Consider the following 20,858-nt stretch of genomic DNA (forward strand, 5'->3'; position numbering starts at 1 on the left):
CTAACTAACCTAAGGACATCACACACATCCATGCCCGAGGCAGGATTCGAACCTGCGACCGTAGCGGTCGCGCGGTTCCAGACTGTAGCGCCTAGAACCGCTCGGCCACACCGGCCGGCAAAATGATGTTCATTAAATATGAAGAAATGTGGTGCTACAGAAGAATACTGAAGATTAGATGGGTAGATCACATAACTAATGAGGAGGTGTTGAATAGGATTGGGGAGAAGAGAAGTTTGTGGCACAACTTGACTAGAAGAAGGGATCGGTTGGTAGGACATGTTCTGAGGCATCAAGGGATCACCAATTTAGTATTGGAGGGCAGCGTAGAGGGTAAAAATCGTAGAGGGAGACCAAGAGATGAATACACTAAGCAGATTCAGAAGGATGTAGGTTGCAGTAGGTACTGGGAGATGAAGAAGCTTGCACAGGATAGAGTAGCATGGAGAGCTGCATCAAACCAGTCTCAGGACTGAAGACCACAACAACAACAACAACAACAACAATACTCAACATAAAATATGCCTCTTTTTGTAAACTGTTCAGCGCATTTAGGCGCTTGGATTTATTGCAATTCCTCTAAAATATTAAAGTCCTGTCACTGTGCCTCTGAGTGAAGCTTACTTAGAGTCCAGAGCTGGCCTACGACTGACGACGGACGATCGCTGCAGCTTGGAGATGCGGCGGTAACTGGAGACCGTACACGACTCGGCGCACTGAAGAGAACTGCCCGCCGTAGCTCAGTGCTCCGGTATTTAACGAGGCATCGAACAATCATTATCCACACACTTGATGCGCACTGGTTGGCAGCTGCAGCCCCTGGCGGACTTCAGTATAGTTCGTACTTCCAACCCATACAGCTGCTGCGCTACGAGTGTTTCGTTGTGGTGCGGTACTCCCTGGCGTCGTGAGTACCGTCACCACAGATGCAATGACTACCACTCGCTACCTACGATCCCACAAGGCTTCATAGTCATACTCAGCATTCCACCACCACCGTCACCATAATTATTGCACCATTTTCACACATCACCATTACATCACAGCATCGTTAACATTATCATCAGTTAATTATGTTTCAACTGTAGTATAAAGCTTCAAAAATTACACAAATTGCCCACCTAAGTGTTTCAAAAACAAACATCATTACTGTAATACGTTTATTTAAGTATTAAAAAACTTCTTTTAAACGTATATAACCTTTGGATGAAGAATGGTTTTATCCGCTACCAGACCGCCCCTACGTGGGGTCTCGAAATAACAGTTAACAAAAGAAATAGCCTTTAACAGTGTTCAGCTAACCGGGAAAAGCAGAGGATCCTGAAGAAGATCCTAGTAGAGGTGTCGAAACATGACGCGACCTGAGCTAACATAACCTACAAGAGCTTAGCTTCAGTGACAACGGCCACGAAAGTGTGCTGAATTGAAAATACAGGGAGTATCAAAAAGAATCATCCGATTTGGCACGTCGTTATTTCTGAAACTAATAGACATACACAATGAATTTTGTTTTTTTGATGAACGGGAAACTCAAAAAATTTTTTTTCGTACCATTCCATAGTTGTTCAGTATTCCCCTCTGAGATGCACGGCATATGTCAAAGCAATATTCAGATTGTTCCCACACTGTAGTGAGCATGTCTTGAGTTATAGCTTCCACAGCTAATGTTTCGCGAAGTCTCACTTCATTCATTGTTGTTGGTAACGGAGGCACTATTTAGTCTTTCATAAAGCCCCACAAGAAATAATCACATCCAGTCAGGTCCGGTAGTAATGTAAGGCTGAATCATTTGGTCCAGTGCGACCGATCCATCGTTCAGTAATCCTCTGACTTAAAAATTCCCGCACTTCCAGATGCCAGTGTGGCGGTGCCCCATCCTGTTGGTTAATGAAGTCGTTCGAATCAGTCTCTAACTGTGAGAACGTAAAGTTCTCAAACATATCGAGATATGTGCTTGCTGTAACAGTGTTCTCGGCAAAGAAAAATAGGCCATACACCTTTTCCCGTGAAACTGTACAAAACACATTAAATTTTGGAGAGTCCCTCTCACGTGGTACAACTTCATGTGAATGTTCCATACCCCACAGTCTCACATTATGACGGTTTACCTTTCAATTTAAATGGATCGTTGCCTCGTCACTAAAAACTAAGCCTGGAAGAAAACTGTCATCCTAAGTCTTGACAAGAAAGAAATTACGGAACTCGACACGTTGTTGTTTGTCACCTCCACAAAGAGCTTGTATGGTTTTATATGTAAACTTCGACGCAACACACGCCAGAACAACATCGAGGCCATGTTGAGTCGTGGAGCTGCAATGCGAACGAAGCTGTCGAGCTGCACGGCAAACTGATTTCTGCGGGCTCGTTGTGAAACTATGGCGGATGCGGAGGAGTCGGCCCGGCGATTTGCCTTTACATAAACAACCTGTTTCTCGCAATTGGTCCTGCGATCATCTAATGCTCTGTGCTGTAGGAGGATTCACACCATACCTAGTACGAAAGTCACGCTGAACAGTTATTACTGATCCGCTCTGCGTGAAACATAGAACACAAAATGCTTTCTATTGTCCCGATACCATTTTTATTAGAACTGCGGTGGGCGCACACTGCTGCTACCTAGCGAGAACCATTTAAAACTTGAGAGTTTATTCTTTCCAACAGTATGTTATTCACGCACGTATCTCAAATAGCACAATACACTACTGGCCATTAAAATTGCTACACTACGAAGATGACGTGCTACAGACGCGAAATTTAACCGACAGGAAGAAGACGCTGTGATATGCAAATGATTAACTTTTCAGAGCATTCACAAGGTTGGCGCCGGTGCCGACACCTACAACGTGCTGACATGGGGGAAAGTCTCTAACCGATTTCTCATACACAAACAGCAGTTGACCGACGTTGCCCGGTGAAACGTTTTTGTGATGCCTCGTGTAAGGAGGAGAAATGCGTTCCCTCACGTTTCCGACTTTGATAAAGGTCGGATTGTAGCCTATCGCGATTGCGGTTTATCATATCGCGATATTGCTGCTCGCGTTGGTTGAGATCCGATGACTGTTAGCAGAATACGGAATTGGTGGGTTCAGGAGGGTAATACGGAACGCCGTGCTGGATCCCAACGGCCTCGTATCACTACCAGTCGAGATGACAGGCATCTTATCCGCATGTCTGTAACGGATCGTGCAGCCACGTCTCGTTCCCTGAGTCAACAGATGGGGACGTTTGCAAGGCAACAACCATCTGCACGAACAGTTCGAAGACGTTTGCAGCAGCGTGGACTATCAGCTCGGAGACCATGGCTGTGGTTACCGTTGACGCTGCATCACAGGTAGGAGCGCCTGCGATGGTGCACTCAGCGACGAACCTAGGTGCACGAGTGGCAAAACGTCAGGTTCTGTTTACAGGATCATGATGGTCGCATCCGTGTTTGGCGCCATCGCGGTGAACGCACACTGGAAGCGTGTATTCGTCATCGTCATACTGGCGTATTACCCGGCGTGATGGTATGGGGTGCCACTGGTTACACGTATCGGCCACCTCTTGTTCGCATTGACGGCACTTTGAACAGTGGACGTTACATTTCAGATGTGTTACGACCCGTGGCTCTACCCTTCATTCGATCCCTGCGAAACCCTACATTTCAGCAGGATAATGCACGACCGCATGTTGCAGGTCCTGTACTGGCCTTTCTGGATACAGAAAATGTTCGACTGCTGCCCTGGCCAGCACATTCTTCAGATCTCTCACCAATTGAAAACGTCTGGTCAATGGTGGCCGAGCAACTGGCTCGTCCAATACGCCAGTCACTACTCTTGATGAACTGTGGTATCGTGTTGAAGCTGCATGGGCAGCTGTACCTGTACACGCCATCCATGTTCTGTTTGACTCAATGCCCAGGCGTGTCAAGGCCGTTATTAGGGCCAGAGGTGGTTGTTGCGGGTACTGATTTCTCAGGATCTATGCACCCAAATTGCGTGAAAATGTAATCACATGTCAGTTGTAGTATAATATATTTGTCCAATGAATACCCGTTTATCATCTGCATTTCTTCTTTGTGTAGCAATTTTAATGGCCGGTAGTGTAGTTATATTTTTTCTTGAAAACGGATGATTCTTTTTGATACACCCTGTACTCTTTCTGCATGGCTAGAGCGCAAGTCATTCATGTTTCGGGAAATGACCGGTATTCTAATGTGAGAACGACTGTACTGCAGGTAGCGGCAGGCAGTTTAGCCAGTACCCCACATCGGCGCGGCATCTGCTCGCTCGCGGCAGCGACACGAGGACGCGCCGGCGTCACGTGAATAAGGCAGGCTGTGACCCAGCGGCGGGGCAGCGCGCTGCTGAATACTGCACGCCGCTCGCCAAATGGCCGGCTCGGTTTGCTGTGCCACACCGCAGCGCGCCACTTGCTCCTTTTTGCGCCCGCGCCGCGGCCTCCGCGGTCCGTCCCCGCATATCTAGCCGGTTATCCAGCGCTGCAGCCAGCGCGGCTCGAGGCGTTTCCCAGTTATACGGCGCTTCCCCGAGGAAGGGCCACCTTCTAAAGGGAGGCCATCGATTAAAGCAACGTGTGACCTCTACGAGAACAACTAAAATAGCAAGAAATCTATTCTGCCGAGAAAAAAAAAATAAATAAAAAATAAAATGCAACACCCCCAAGGACTATCACTGGCGCAGCGGTGTAATACACTACTGGCCATTACAATTGCTACACCAAGAAGAAATGCAGATGATGAACGGGTATTCATTCGACAAATATATTATACTAGAACTGACATGTGATTACATTTTCAAGCAATTTGCGTGCATACATCCTGAGAAATCAGTACCCAGAACAACCACCTCTGGCCGTAATAACGGCCTTGATACGCCTGGGCATTGAGTCAAACAGACCTTGGATGGCGTGTACAGGTACAGCTGCCCATGCAGCTTCAACACGGTGCCACAGTTCATCAAGACTGGCGTATTGTGACGAGCCAGTTGCTGGCCACCATTGACAGACGTTTCCAATTGGTGAGAGATCTGGAGAATTTGCTGGCCAGGGCAGCAGTTGAACATTTTCTGTATCCAGAAAGGTCCGTACAGGACCTGCAACATGCGGTCGTGCATTATCCTGCTGAAATGTAGGGTTTGGCAGGGATCGAATAAGGGGTAGAGCCACGGGTCGTAACACATCTGAAATGTAACGTCCACTGTTCAAAGTGTCGTCAATGCGAACAAGAGGAGTCCGAGACGTGTAACCAATGGCACCCCATACCATTACGTCGGGTGATACGCCAGTATGGCGATGACGATTACACGCTTTCAATGTGCGTTCACCGCGATGTCGCCAAAAACGGATGCGACCATCATGATGCTGTAAACAGAACCTGGATACATCCGAAAAATGACGTTTTGCCATTCGTGCACCCAGGTTTATCGCTGAGTACACCATCGCAGGCGCTCCTGTCTGTGATGCAGCGTCAAGGGTAACTGCAGCCATGGTACTGACCTGACAGTCCATGCTGCTGCAAACGTCGTCGAACTGTTCGTGCAGATGGTTGTTGTCTTGCAAACGTCCCCATCTGTTGACTCAGGGATCGAGACGTGGCTGCACGATCCGTTACAGCCATGCGGATAAGATTCCTGTCATCTCGACTGGTAGTGATACGAGGCCGTTGGGATCCAGCACGGCGTTCCGTATTACCCCCGTGAACCCACCGATTCCATATTCTGCTAACAGTCATTGGATCTCGACCAACGCGAGCAGCAGTGTCGCGATACGATAAACCGCAATCGCGATAGGCTACAATCCGACCTTTATCAAAGTCGGAAACGTGATGATACGCATTTCTCCTCCTTACACGAGGCATCACAACAACGTTTCACCAGGTAACGCCCGTCATCTGCTGTTTGTGAATGAGAAATCGGTCGGAATCTTTTCTCATGTCAGGACGTTGTATGTGTTGCCACCGACGCCAACCTTGCGTGAATGCTCTGAAAAGCTAATCATTTGCATATCACAGCATCTTCTTCCTGTCGGTTAAATTTCGCGCCTGTAGCACGTCATCTTCGTGTTGTAGCAATTTTAATGGTCAGTAGCGTACGTGCACCCTGTGGGCCCGTCTATGCACCCTCCGTTTTGACTCTTATAACCGCTCTTTAAATTGAGAACAATATTATCAGGCTTATTCTCATACAGGGGAGAGGTGATCGATAATATCGGAAATAATAGCATTGAAGAAAGTTTAATTATAATTATCGATATATAATCTCTCATCTGAATAGCGCCCGCAGCCAATTAGCGCCTCAGGGAAATCAAAGAGAGTTCGACGTGGCTACTTTCGTTTCAAAAGTTTGCTATACAAACCATGTGCGGGTATTGTTAGTTCTGTTGCCTCGTTTTCTGCGCTCTTAGTAAGGCTGCGTAGCTGCGGTGATCGAAGTAGCTGTTGTTTCCGTGTAGTATGCTACGGAAGGGATCACGGCACTTTTGTTAAACTGCAAGAAAAGTGACTATAGTTAATTTATACGGGACAGACTTACAGTGAAACTTATACTGAGGTCCGGGTAGATTTTTGTCGTAAGGTCACGGACTAAGAATATATGAGGAATTGTGTGCCCGAGAGAAAGTGGCGCTCAGTATTAAATTCCATTATATGCTGAATAACCGATAATAGGATCTGCGGACTAAACGAAGGGACATGAATATAAGAATGGAATTGGACACTTAGCTTTGTGAAAGTAAAAGTGTATGAAGTTTGAATGACTGTATCGAAGTATAGTAACCGACCGTAGGTCATTGCTAGAATATTTCTAAGTGGCGAACTGTAAAACTCATGGACATTTTAGGTGCCGTAATTGCTGAGAGTAATTGTAGGATTAACCATACTTTCTCTGTATATAAAACGCAATCATTCATGATAATTTAACTGTTGTTAAGTTTGTTAATAAAAGAAACTAACGTGATTTCCACAATAGCGTGTGTATTATTCAACGATAATCATAGGCAAGCTGCAAACTGTATCTCTGGATGACGGAAGGTTCGATTATGAAATATTGCGAAGCGTAAATTGTGACTTAACAGCTATTTAACATTTTATTTGCAATTGGATAGATATAATGCGGGTAAGTAGTAATGACGGAAATAGGAAGTTGAAATAATAATTAACATCCAAAGACGTTATTAACTATCTTGTCTTCGGTAACGCAACAATAAATGAAGGGTGATCGACTGTGCAACTGGTTCAACTGGCTCTAAGCACTATGGGGCTTAATATCTGAGGCCATCAGCCCCTAGACTTAGAACTACTTAAACCTAGCTAACCTAAGGACATCACACACATCCATGCCCGAGGCAGGACTCGAACCTGCGACCGTAGCAGCAGCGCGGTTCCGAATTGTAGCGCCTAGAACCGCTCGGCCACAACGGCCGGCTCGACTGTGAAAAACGTCAACATTAATTATTATTATGAAAACCCGAAATTTAGTCGCCGTTACAGTGAAGATGTTTCTGGCTGCTCTGTCTGATGTAACGAAAAGTCGGGCATATACAGTAGATAACATCAATATCTTACGTCAGAGAAATCGACGGCAGCAGATCGACGGAGGGCGGCTACACTCTGCAGGCAGTAACTGTGCTGAGTTTAGAGGTGCACAGTATTTGCAACATTCATTCTAGGTTAAAACCGTGTCCCGCCGGTTAAAACCGTGTCCCGCTAACGACTGCGTTAACCTGTTGAACAGCTTCAGCAATTCGGATATGGGCGCATGGAGTGCCTATGGGATGCAATATGGACTTCTGGACGGTTCGCTACACGTGTTGGATATAATGTATCGGTGGTGTGTAGCTGCTTTCAGCAGTGGTCTGCGGAATTGTGTCTTAGTCGTCACTGTAGTGTCCTTGTTGACGCTGTAGAGTCTTGTACCATAGGAATCAAGGGAGAGGATGTAGTTTGGTGGCCAGTATCATCTTTCTACAACATCACTGCACACAAGTATTAACAGGGTTCTTTATTTACATGAACAGGAAGCTACTAATCATAAGAGAGTCCATGTGTTGTGGTACAAGCTCTTCCGTAATAGTCCACGTTATCCTCACTGCTTGTGAAGTACATATGATACATGTGATACATGTGATGAGTGACAGACGCCAACTTGGAGTGCGAGATAGTGCGTCGATGACTGAGCTAGTGACTGAGTGACTGTGCTAGTGATTGAGACTGAGACTCAGGTCTGTGGCGGTGATCTAAACACTTGCAGTCGAGAAGGCGTTGTCGGCGCGTTGCTTGAGGGTATGTCTTTGGCCTCTCTGCTGATAGACACACTTAATCCAGCATCTGCTATCGATCTTCTTGCTACATCTTTGCCGACCGGTGTGCTGGCCACAGCTTACGCCAGCACACAGAACATTCCTTTACCTGTAGACCAGTTTTTGGACACCTACGTAGTACACATACATCGACGCATTGCGAGAACAGCACTGGCCAACTGAACATTGCCCAGGGAAGAAATCTGGGCATAATTTGCACCTGGCGTGTCACTAAAGATCATTGGCAACCATCTTCTTGTATTAAGACTACGATCACGTGTGCCTCTGGCCAGGTTAGCACTGACACCGTCCAAGCATGGTTATTCTGGTCTTGTGAAAGAGTCAATAGCAGAATGGAATGGCACTCCGTTGTCTTCAGTATATAAGTTCTGGTGTATCTGAATATGGACATACTCATGTACGGCGTAGACCTGGTGACCGACCTGTTCGGGAGTGTATTCGCTTGTGGCACAAAGTTTCCACCCCAGGCTTCATTGTGTGGGGGGGCCATTAAAACAGCTCGCGATATCATTTGATGTTCCTGCAGTGTAAAGTAATCAGTGCGTTGGTAGAACAACTGTCCATAAACATCCGCTTGAGCCTAATTTCTCTGATTTTCACACCATAGTTGTTTTGCGAGAAGTATGTGGGAGCAAATAATATATTGTCAGACTCTTCATTCAACATATGCCCTAGGATCTCCAACAGAAAATTAAACATTGGTATACAACGCCTCTGTCCTATGGTGCGTTCTTCCGTACCCAAGCGGGCCGAAATGTTTGGGGTTTCAAGAGGTATCGCATGGAAGTTTTACACCACATACAGCGAAGTCGCTTAAGTCACAATGAGGACGGAATAGGGCGGTGACGAAAAATAAGAGGACGGCGACTCCAAGAGTCACTGCAGAACTTAATGTTGCACTCGCGAACCCAGTCAGCAGCAAAATAACACGATAGGTGCTCCTTAAGCAGGGAACTGCAGACCGAGTTGGATGTCCAAAGGCCTGTAACAGGAAAACGTAGGGTAAAAGCCATAAACCTGGTCTGTGGAGCAATGGAAGACAGTAACTTGGTCATATGTGTCTTGCTTCACATCGTTTCCAACTTTGGCCGAGTTTACGTCTGTCGTACGCAGTCCCAGTCCTGCGATGTAGATTACTGGCAGCTAGGAGTGAAACATGGTGGTTTGAGCAGTCACATTGTGGTATTCCATAAGCCTTATGGTTACACTGCAAGGGCGCATGACTGGGAAGGATTATGTGATCAGTTTGGTTAGTGAGGTCCATCCTATGGTACAATGTTTACTCCCCAATAGTGAAGCTGTGTCAGCTCATATAGCCCATGACTGGTTTTGTGAGTACGAGGATGAATTGTCGCATCTCCCCTGCCCTCCACAGTCACCATATCCCATATATTGCTGAGCTTTTGTGGTCTACTTTGGAAAGAAGCCTCCATGATCGCTATCCAGCTACCTCATCGTTACCTGAACGTGCCAGTAGTTTTCACGAAGAATGGTATAAGATACCCTCGCGAATTATACAGAACCTGTATTTGATCATTCCGAGACGGCTCGTAATTGTTTTGAATGCCAACTGGTTTCTTACATCGTATTAAGCACGGTAATGTGTTATAGTTTTTGGTGTTTCCATATAATTATCCAAGGCGCATATCAGAGCAAGGAAACGGGCCTTTGACCAGTGAAGACACTGTCACAGGTGCCCCCAAAGTGTAACACAACACATACGTGCGATATTAATCCACATAATTCGACATGCTGATTGATGTGTAACCCTTCGAAACACGTGTAAGTGGGCTGTTTATGTTTTCTTATTGGCAACGTTACGTAGCGGTCTGTGTGAGAATCACTGGCTGTGCTGTGTGCAGTCTGTGGCTGGTTTGCATTGTTGTCTGCCATTGTAGTGTTGCGCAGCGACAGCTGGATGTGAACAGCGCGTAGCGTTGCGCAGTTGGAGGTGAGCCGCCAGCAGTGGTGGATGTGGGGAGAGAGATGGCGGAGTTTTGAAATTTGTAAGACTGTCATGAACTGCTATATATATTATGACTATTAAGGTAAATACAGTGTTTGTTCTCTATTAAAATCTTTCATTTGCTAACTATGCCTATCAGTAGTTAGTGCCTTCCGTAGTTTGAATCTTTTATTTAGCTGGCAGTAGTGGCGCTCGCTGTACTGCAGTAGTTCGAGTAACTAAGATTTTTGGTGAGGTAAGTGATTTGTATAGGTTAATGTTAGTCAGGGCCATTCTTTTGTAGGGATTTTTTGAAAGTCAGATTGCGTTGCGCTAAAAAATATTGTGTATCAGTTTAAGAACAGTCATGTATAAATTGTTCAAAGGGGACGTTTCACACGTTGTGCTAATAAATAAACAGTGACTGACAAACTTGTTTCATTCGATAAGGAAAAATACATTAGGAAGTATAGCAAAGTACGCAGACAACCATTCTCCCTCTTCAGTGGGCAAGCTGAATAAGACAGAAATCGCACCCTCTGCCAAATACTATCCAGTAACTTGCGAGGTATATAAGTAGATGATAATGCTGGTGGGGGAGGGGTGGGAAGGGTAGAGAGAGGTAATAAGAACTGCAGCGTGTCAACTGGCACGAAAGACTCTTCACGATCTTACCTTTTTAAAGAACGGGAAGGGCTGATGGTTCAAAAGGCTCTGAGCACTTTGGGACTTAACTTCTGAGGTCATCAGTCCCCTAGAACTTAGAAAAAATGGTTCAAATGGCTCTGAGCACTATGGGACTTAACTTCTAAGGTCATCAGTCCCCTAGAACTTAGAACTAATTAAACTTAACTAACCTAAGGACATCACACACATCCATGCCCGAGGCAGGATTCGAACCTGGGACCGTAGCGGTCGCGCGGTTCCAGACTGTAGCGCCTAGAACCGCTCGGCCACCCTGGCCGGCTAGGCTGATGATAGAGATCTTGAACCACTTTAGTGTGTATAGAAGACAGTATCCGATTTCGTTAGTTCCATGTTCGGTTTCAGAACTCTTCTCGTGTCATGTAAAGCAAATTTATCGTAATTAATTAGTGAGCTTTCATATCATTTGGTGTTGTCAGCCTGGGTCACAAGCCTCGCTTGATGCAAGTCTTAACGCTAGTCTGTTCTGTACAAGCCCCTTCATTCTGCGTGATTACTGCTACCTACGTCTGTTTAACGCCTGACGATATGTCATATTAAGCGACGCCTTCTTTTAGTCAAGTTGCGCCACAAACTTTTTTCTCTCTAATACAGTGATGAGTGCTTAAGCCACATTTGGTATTACAAATGGTTCACCAACACCAAAGACAGCTTGTCAGGTCAGGTCAAATGTCATCCCACAGGACAAAGTGTTAATTGATGGTACTATTGGTACATGTTGCAATGCCTGTGGGAGAATGTAAGATGGAAATCGCCTGAAATGTGGTCATGCAATTCATGGCTCTTGCATCATGATAATGCACCCGCACAGTTATCCCTGTTGGTGCATACTGTTGCACAAAAAACGAAATCACTGTGGTGCCTCATCTACTGTACTCTCCAGACCTGGCCCCTGTCGACTTTTTTCTTATTTCAAAGTTCAAAAACCCCATTGAAAGGATGAAGATTCACAACAATAGACGAAATAAAAGAAAAACCACAGTTGGTGCTTCATGTGATCCAGTAAGAGGTGTACCAAGACTGGTTCCAGAAATGGAAACGGCATTAGGAGCAGTGTATCAGTTATGGAGGAAAGTATTTTGAAGGACAACTTGCACAATAAGTAAAAGGTAAGAGTAGCAAAATTTTGTTGACAAAGTTCCAGAATTTTTGAACAAACCTTGTGTAATCCCTAATCGATAGCAGATGATACAGAAGACTTTTCCTTTGACAATTCTGATAATGACCTGACTCTCTGTATGGCAGCTTTTTACCATGTTTTTAGCACAGCGTTAAACACATCTATCGGTGCGGATGTTGCAGATGCTGATAAAGCCATTTGTCTTTTTATATTGCCAATACACACTACATATGCAGCATGTGATGCACATAGTAAATTTCATATTGGAAACTTCTTTGCCACGCGGGATTAGCCGAGCGGTCTGAGGCGCTGCAGTCATGGACTGTGCGGCTGGTCCCGGCGGAGGTTCGAATCTTCCCTCGGGCGTGGGTGTGTGTCTTTGTCCTTAGGATAATTTAGGTTAAGTAGTGTGTAAGCTTAGGGACTGATGACCATAGCAATGAAGTCCCTTACGATTTCACACACATTTATCCCGTCTTTCCATCTAATCTTCAGTGTTCTCCTGCAGCGCCACTTTTCAAGAACTTCCATTCGCTTCTTGTCTGTATTGCTTATCGTCCTCGTTCCACTTACGTATCAGGCAGGCTACAGTACACACAGATACCCCCAGAAAAGACTACCTACCACTTCAACTTACATTGGATGTCAACAAAATGTCTCTGCACACAAATTTCCCCATTTCATGTATATTCAGGAAATAGTCCCTCATTTCTTGACTTCGCTTTTGAATGCTAGCGTACGGAGGCATCCCATTACTTTCTGGTACCTATTGTGAGATTCTTCTGCCGAGTGTACTCGTCGCGGTGACGAGGAAATTGGACTCGTTGTTGAGAGCTCCTTTCAGCACAGTGGAGGGATTCCGGGGCCTGACTGCGGTAAGTGGTTGAACGCGCCCGTCGTCGGATCGGAATGCTGGAGTGTGTCGTGTAGTGTAGTGCAGTTGTGTACGCAGACGGGCCACGTCAGCAGGGCGCGGCATCCTGCGAGCCCGCCGTGACGCCACCAGCCCCACACACACACACACACACACACACACACACACACACACATACTCACACAATGGTGGGCCGCAATTACCAGCCTCTTGTTTCGTCCGGGCTCCCCTTCCGGCCTATTATGGCAACGTCTTGCCGGGCGCCCGCGTGTTCTCAGGACTATTAGGCGGCCGCGGACAAGGACGCGCATCCTCTCGGCCACCGCGACATCTGCGGGCGGTTCTGGAGCTGACGTTTCCCCTCGAGCACCTCCCGCTGGGTGCGGCTGCGACAGAATAGGCTGACTCCATACTTGCTGAACTTGGAAACCACCAGTAGAAAACACTAGGGCAACCGGGAGAGTAAACGCCATTTTAATCTAGCCTACGAAGTAGTGGAGCAGAACAGTCGCTACGCTCTGTCACACAGCTGACAAAAAGTAGCCTCCGTGTAGAAAAGTGGCATAAATCACTTGATAAGGGCAAGTCCTCCAGTCCAGACTGGATTCGTTTCATAGTATGCTGATACAATAGTTCCGTTTCAACAGGTTGCTAGACGAAAGATCCATACCTAAAAACTTTTAAGTTTCACAGGTCACGCAAATATTAAAGAAAGGAAATAAGGGCATAAATGGCTCAAATGCCTCTGAGCACTGTGGGACTTAACATCTGAGGTCATCAGTCCCCTAGAACTTAGAACTACTTAAACCTAACTAACCTAAGGACATAACACACATCCATACCCGAGGCAGGATGAACCTGTTACAGTAGCGGTCGCGCGCTTCCAGACTGAAGCGCCTAGAACCGCTCGGCCACACCGGCCGGCGAAATAAGGGCAATCCGATGAATTACAGAACCATATCGCTGATGTCGATATGCAGTAGGATTCTGGAACATATACTGTGTTCTAAGGCCACGAATTACCTCGAGGAAAATGGTCTGTTGATACACAGTCGCCGGCCGCGGTGAACGAGCGGTTCTAGGTTCTTCAGTCCCGAACCGCGCGACTGCTACGGTCGCAGGTTCGAATCCTGCCTCGGGCATGGATGTGTGTGATGTCCTTAGGTTAGGTAGTTTTATGTATTTCTAAGTTCTAGTAGACTGATGACCTCAGATGTTAAGTCCCATAGTGCTCAGAGCCATTTGAACCATTTTTTGATACACAGTCAGCACAGATTCAGAAAATATCGTTCTTGCAAAACGTAGCTAGCTCTTCATTCTCACGAATTGATAAGTGCTATCGACAGCGGATTTCTCATTGAGTTCATATTTCTATACTTCCAGAATACTTTCGATACCATTTCTCATAAGCGACTACCAATCAAAGTAGTGCCGGCCGGTGTGGTCGAGCGGTTCTACGCGCTTCATTCTGGAACCGCGCGACCGCTACAGTCGCAGGTTCGAATCCTGCCTCGGGCATGGATGTGTGTGATGTCCTTAGGTTAGGTAGGTTTAAGTATTTCTAAGTTCTAGGAGACTGATGACCTCAGATGTTCAGTCCCATAGTGCTCAGAGCCATTTGAACCATTTTTGAATCAAATTGTGTGCCGACGGAGTATTGTCTCAGTTCTGGGACCTGATTCGTGATTTTCTGTTGCAAACAAGACCGTTCGTAGTCATCGAATAATCAGGCGTTCCCCATGGAACTGTTAAAGCCCCTCTACTGTTCGCAATCTATTTAGACGATTTATGACATAATCTGAGCATCTATGTTAGACTGCTTGCGGATTATGGTGTCATTTATCGTCTACTAAAGTCATCAGATGATCAAAAACAACTGCAAAATTATTGAAACAAAATATCTATATGGTGCGACAAGTGGAAATTGACCCTAACTTATGAAAAGTGTGAATTAATACACATGAGTACTAAAAGAAATCAGCTAAATTTCTGTTAAACGATAAATCACACAAATCAAAAGGCTCCAAACTGCAATTACCTATAAATTAAACAGCAACGATCGTGTAGATAATGCTGTGAGGAAAGCAAAGCAAAGACTGTGTCTTATTGGCAGAACACTTAGACGATGCAAAATATCCACTAAATAGACTGCCTACACTATGCTTGTCCGTCGTCTATTAGAATACTGCTGTACAGTATGGGATCCTTACCAGACTGAATTGACGGAAATAAGGAAAAAATTCCATGAGGGCATCTCGCGCTGTATTATAATGAAACAGGGTAAAGAGTGTTAGGGATATGATACGCGGGTTGGAGCGTTTCTTCGTTGCTGCGATACCTTTTAACGAAAATTCAATCTCAAACGTTCTCCTTCGAAAACGAAAATATTTTATTGACACCCACATACATAGGAAGACGTATCATCGTAGTAAAATAAGAGAACTCAGAGCTTCTCTTTTTTCCTGCACGCTGTCAGAGAGTGGAAATTGGAAATTTGTGGTAAGTTCTTATGGGACCAAACTGCTCAGGTCATCGGTCCCTTGACTTACACACTACTTAATCTAACTTAAACTAACTTAGGCTAAGGACAACACACACACCAATGCCCAAGGGAGGACTCGAACAATCCGACGGGGCAGCCGCGTTCAGAGAGTGGAACGGTGGCGAAAGGTGTGGTATGGTTAGTTGAATCTTCCGCCAGGCACTAGCTATTAAAAACGTAACTGAAAACTCCTCCACAAATGAAATTCACACCGTAACACGATCTTTAGCACTAAAAATTTCAGAGTTGGTTACATACAGGATGTGTACGAAAGACATGTCCATGTTTTTGAGGTGGTAGTATGAACCAAAACAAGAAAAAAGTCCTGTAACAATAGAACACTAAAGAGGGAAAATGTTACGTTGCTACTAAACCATCGTAAATTTTACCACTCCCGATTTTATTCAAAGAAAGACATAATTTATATGTTATGCAGTACTTAATTAGTATTATTATGTCTCCAGAGGTATGTTACATACAAAATAAGCACACAATGCCCAGTTTTATACCCGATAACAACAGTTTTACGGCTCAAAATGTTATGGGAAAAGAAGTCGTAATTTATGCTATGCACTGGTTACAAATTATTGTAATTATTATGACTCCAAGAGTATTTTACACACAAAATGTGTAGTGTCTTTTGCTTAATTCCACGGTCACCCAGGGATTCCTCATTTTCTATTAAAACATCTGGGCCTACATCACTGTCATCTATAGACACAACATTATCTCCTTGAATAAAATCTTCCTCTTCACTAAATTCTTCAGTGTCTGTGTTTCTGTCAGCTTCTTTAAGCAAATCGCTCAGTAATTACCGTCAAAATCTAACTCAGCACCAACCATATTGCGCTAATTGCAGTAGCAAAACAGGGGATTAGCACTGAAGAGGGCCAGTGTGATACAAGCTAATACCCTTCTAACTGCGACTGCTTGATGTTTCACGTACGATGGCACACCGAGATAAATATTCTAAGCGACAAAACAAGTGTGCCGATTATTAGGAAAGAGGCAAACCGAGCACCGGTGCCAGCAAACCGCTGGAGCCAGGCAGTAAATAATTCAGCCATTGTTAACGATTATGTTTTACATGAAGGTACTAAAGAGCAAATGTCCAGACTGGCGTGAACCAGGAAGAGATGCCAACTGCAATCGAAAATAGTAAGCAAATGAGGACACATTCCTCTGTTATTGACGATGGAAAGAACATGCAATAAATACCTGTTTTTAAATGCTTTTTTATTCCAGTCTCTGATCACAAATGAATTCTTTAGACGACGACCGGTTTCAGTCTGTAATGACCATCCTCAGATCTTTTATACACCATGTCCTAAAGTGATACGACCTCAGAATCATGCTATGCTGATTATATTTATATGTTTCGACGATGCCATTATGGCCGTATCACTTTAGGACACGGTGTAAAAAAGATCTGAGGAGCCGGCCGGAGTGACCGTGCTGTTCTAGGCGCTACAGTCTGGAGCCGAGGGAGCGATACGGTCGCAGGTTCGAATCCTGCCTCGGGCATGGATGTGTGTGATGTCCTTAGGTTAGTTAAGTGTAATTAGTTCTAAGTTCTAGGCGACTGATGACCTCAGAAGTTACGTCGCATAGTGCTCAGAGCCATTTGAACCAGATCTGAGGATGGTCATTACAGACTGAAACCGGTCATCGTCTAAAGAATTCATTTGTGATCAGAGACTGGAATAAAAAAAGCATTTTACAGAGTTGGATCACTATCTGTATACGCGATTATGTCGCAGTTCGTGACACCTGTTGTTGTTGTTGTTGTTACTGTGAACTTTATTCATGGATAAGTGGAGCACATACATCAGAACCAGTCTGTGTTGGGATAAGTTTGTGAAATAGTTGTGTATATGGTACTCTACGTTCTGGATATTTTTCAGCATACAGACCACGGGCTCGATGCGGTTTTCGTTTTCCAAGGATGTCTGAGATTTCCTGTCTTGAATAATATTCTTCAATTTCGATGGTAATTGCGAAGGTTTATAGTAAAAGCACTAACAAAAGTTTACTGCTTTCTGTAGGTCGTTACTAATAACAAGGAGCTTGCAGTAGCAGAGATGAGCTTCACAGTAGCGGAAATGAACGAGTGTTCATAGGTCTTGAGGTATGTTTTTTGGAGCCCATGTATAACCCTAGATTAGTAAACTCTCGTAAAATTTATATCTGCAGTTAGTATGTCTTCGTGGTTCCCGTCAATCTGGACACTTTAGCGACACTTGCTCTTGAGTACCTTCATGTAAGACATAGTTGTTAACAATGGCTGAAATATTTATTGCTTGACTGCAGTGGTTTGCTGGAACTCCCTTGGTTATGCCACGCACCCTGACTGCAAGTTTGAACGTCTGTCTGGTGATTCGACCTGTTGTGTTGCCATTCGTGAACAGCATTCCAGGCGGTGCTTTCCAATAGGATAACGCTCGCTCACATACCACTGTTGTTGTCCCAACATTCTCTACAGTGTGCGATATGTTAACTTGGCCTCCTGTATCACCACATCTGTCTCTAATCGAACACATATCGGAGATCATCGAGCGACAATTCTAGCGTCGTCCACAACAACATTAAGCGTCACGTATTGACCGACGAAGTGCTACAGGCGTGGAACTCCATTTCAGAAACTGACATCCGGCATCTGTACAACACACTGCATGCACGTTTGCACGCTTGCATTCAACATTCTGGCAATTATTAATGTACCAGCATTTTACATTTGAAATTGTTTATCTCGAGCTTACACTATCCTGTGATCTTGCTGTGTTACTCGCTTAAATATGTTACCTAGACAATTGCATTCCGGAAATTTCATTACTCTACGTTAATTATTTTTTGGCGCTGCGTTTTTTTCGTCAATGTGCTTCATGCCTAGGAGGATAGAAATCTACACCAAGGCCACATCGAAAATATGCGAGTGATTACAAAAACGCCAAATGAGGAGTCATTAATGAGTACCTCACGAGCTCTGCGCTGAAGACGTAAAAAAAACGGAGGTTGTTACCGCCTAGCCCACGCTAAGGAGGTAAAGAGGGGAGATTAAGAGACGATGACTTCACTCACTCAATATCGATCTGCTACACGGGCGTAGGGCGGTACAGTTTTATGACACGCACTAACCGTTAAGTCCAGTCTCGCAATGTGGCTGCAATATACGAGGGCATTAAAGGGAAGAGTGGCCGTTAACGCTAGAGCTGGCAAGAGCAGATCGTTGCGATCGGTGGTCGAGGGACTGTTCCTGGCACCTACGCGGTCATGTGGCCGGAGGGATCACGGAGGCGGCACGTGTCTGGGTTCTTCATGGTCGTAACTGTTGTCATCTAGACTTTGCTCCTACTTCATCTTCTTTGTGTTAGCTCTGTTCCACCTATTTTTACACAGCATCCCTGGCTATCTACAGAAACCCGATCTCTGTGTCTCTTTACGTGTATACTGATCTTCTGTCAGCTGTTTTTCCTCGCATGAACTCTATAATTTCTAAATTCTAGTCTGTCCTCTTTCCCGGGTTTCTGGAGATCTCCAAGTTCCATCTATATTTCCCAGATGGTCATATCATTGTAGTTGCTTCCTTTGTATCAACTGAATCAATGTTGTGTCTATCTCCTTCATTTTCTTGGTGGCTTTACTGTTTATCCTTTCTATTACTGTGATTTTGCAACATTCTTCCCGGTACATCACTGAAATTGCATGGAGTTTTTCTTTCGAGTTATTTGTTAGTGTACGCGTTCCTGCGCCTTTTTGCGCTGTCTTTCCACAAAACCCTTGTTTTCAAGTTACAGTCATTCCAGAAAACAGATGTAGCCGTTTATTTATTACATCAACTTCTCTTATTTTAGTCTGCAAACCTTATCCTCTATGTGCTGTATTAGTCACACTCAAGTTCCTTTATAAGGCGTTAATCCTACCAGTTCATTTCCCGGTCTTTAACTCATACTCTTACTCGTCTATGACCATGTAAGGTTTTTCAACATCACACTCCTCATATTCCTTCACTAATTTTCTAAGTTTGCAACTTACGCCTAAGTCATCCTCGGGTACAATCACTGCGTCATCCGCAGACATTATACAGGATGTTAAAAAGAGTACTTCATATTTTAAGAGGAGGTAATATGGACGAGAACAGGAAAAATGACTAGTAAAAATGGGCTCTACAACGCAAGTTAAGAGCAATGAACACACATCTGTTAAATACATGTCTTTTATTGAACAAGTGGTCATAGCTCCTAAGGCATGCGTTTTTGAGCCCATGTCTACCAGATTTTTTTCATTGTTCTGGACCATACTACCAACTCTCAAAATATCGATAGCAAAGAGCTTGCAGAAGAAGGGATGTGCTTCGCAGTAGCGAATACGAACAAGTGGTCATACCTCTTACGGTAAGCATTTTATAGCTTTTTTGGTACGAATGATCGTTCCTGTTATATCTCCGAATATTGACCGTTCCATCTGCGTATGTGAGGCGTATAAGTGCAGATATGGAGTCATTGGTTCCTTAATATTCACCCACTTAAGTGTGTTCGTTGGTTTTCCTCTGCCTCTTACATTTATCCTGCAATCACATCATATAATTCACTACCTGATGCTTTCTGCACAGTTATAACTACGCCGCATAGTGGGCTACGCTTGTCAGTATAGACTATCTGTTTGGTATTCGTGTTTGCACACTTCAATACCTGGCCTGCTATCCAGGGGAAAACAAACATGAGTGACTTGTTACGTAAACTGGAGGAGGAGTGGGGAGAAAGGAAGGGAAATGAAAGGACTTGATGATATCAGCTGCATTGGGCCTTGATGCAGAATCGGCGGCGACGAGTGAAAATGTGTGCCAGATCGAGACTCGAGCCCGGGATCCCTGCTGACTTGGCAGTTGCGTTAAACGGTGAGCCTTCAGGACACAGGATTTATCGCCAATGCACAGACTGTCGGGCCACGCTCCCCGCACATTCCCACCTAGCGCCAACCATCTGCAGTGGCAGTCGCCGTCGCCGTCCGTGTCCTCGATGCTCGCTAATTTGGGGGCGGACCATGTTGTGCATCAGCACTGAGGGTTGTCGATTCATTGCCCACAGAGGCGAATCAGTTATATGAATGCGTGGTGCCTGTTCTTTCGAAGATGTATCACGGTGTGGATTCCTCGTGGTGTCTGTTCTTTTGGACATGTCAGAAAACTTGCAACCATTTCACATACAGAGTGTCCACAATCATCACTCTGGCGACAATGCCACACGAATTTTGCCGATGGTTGCATGACAATCGTCACTTGCTTCAATTAATGCTACACTACTGGCCATTAAAATTACTACACCAAGAAGAAATGCAGATGATAAACGGGTATTCATTG

The 20,858-nt window shown here is 44.9% G+C and overlaps 1 protein-coding gene across 1 annotated transcript in view; it reads right to left on the reverse strand.

Annotated features, from left to right (window-relative positions):
* LOC124776034 (division abnormally delayed protein-like) overlaps positions 1-20,858 on the reverse strand; it is a 1,005,302-nt gene that overhangs the window by 33,002 nt on the left and 951,442 nt on the right. The gene's annotated exons all lie outside the window — the stretch shown is intronic.

This window comes from Schistocerca piceifrons, chromosome 2, assembly GCF_021461385.2.
Source record: "Schistocerca piceifrons isolate TAMUIC-IGC-003096 chromosome 2, iqSchPice1.1, whole genome shotgun sequence".
Lineage (NCBI taxonomy): Eukaryota > Metazoa > Arthropoda > Insecta > Orthoptera > Acrididae > Schistocerca > Schistocerca piceifrons.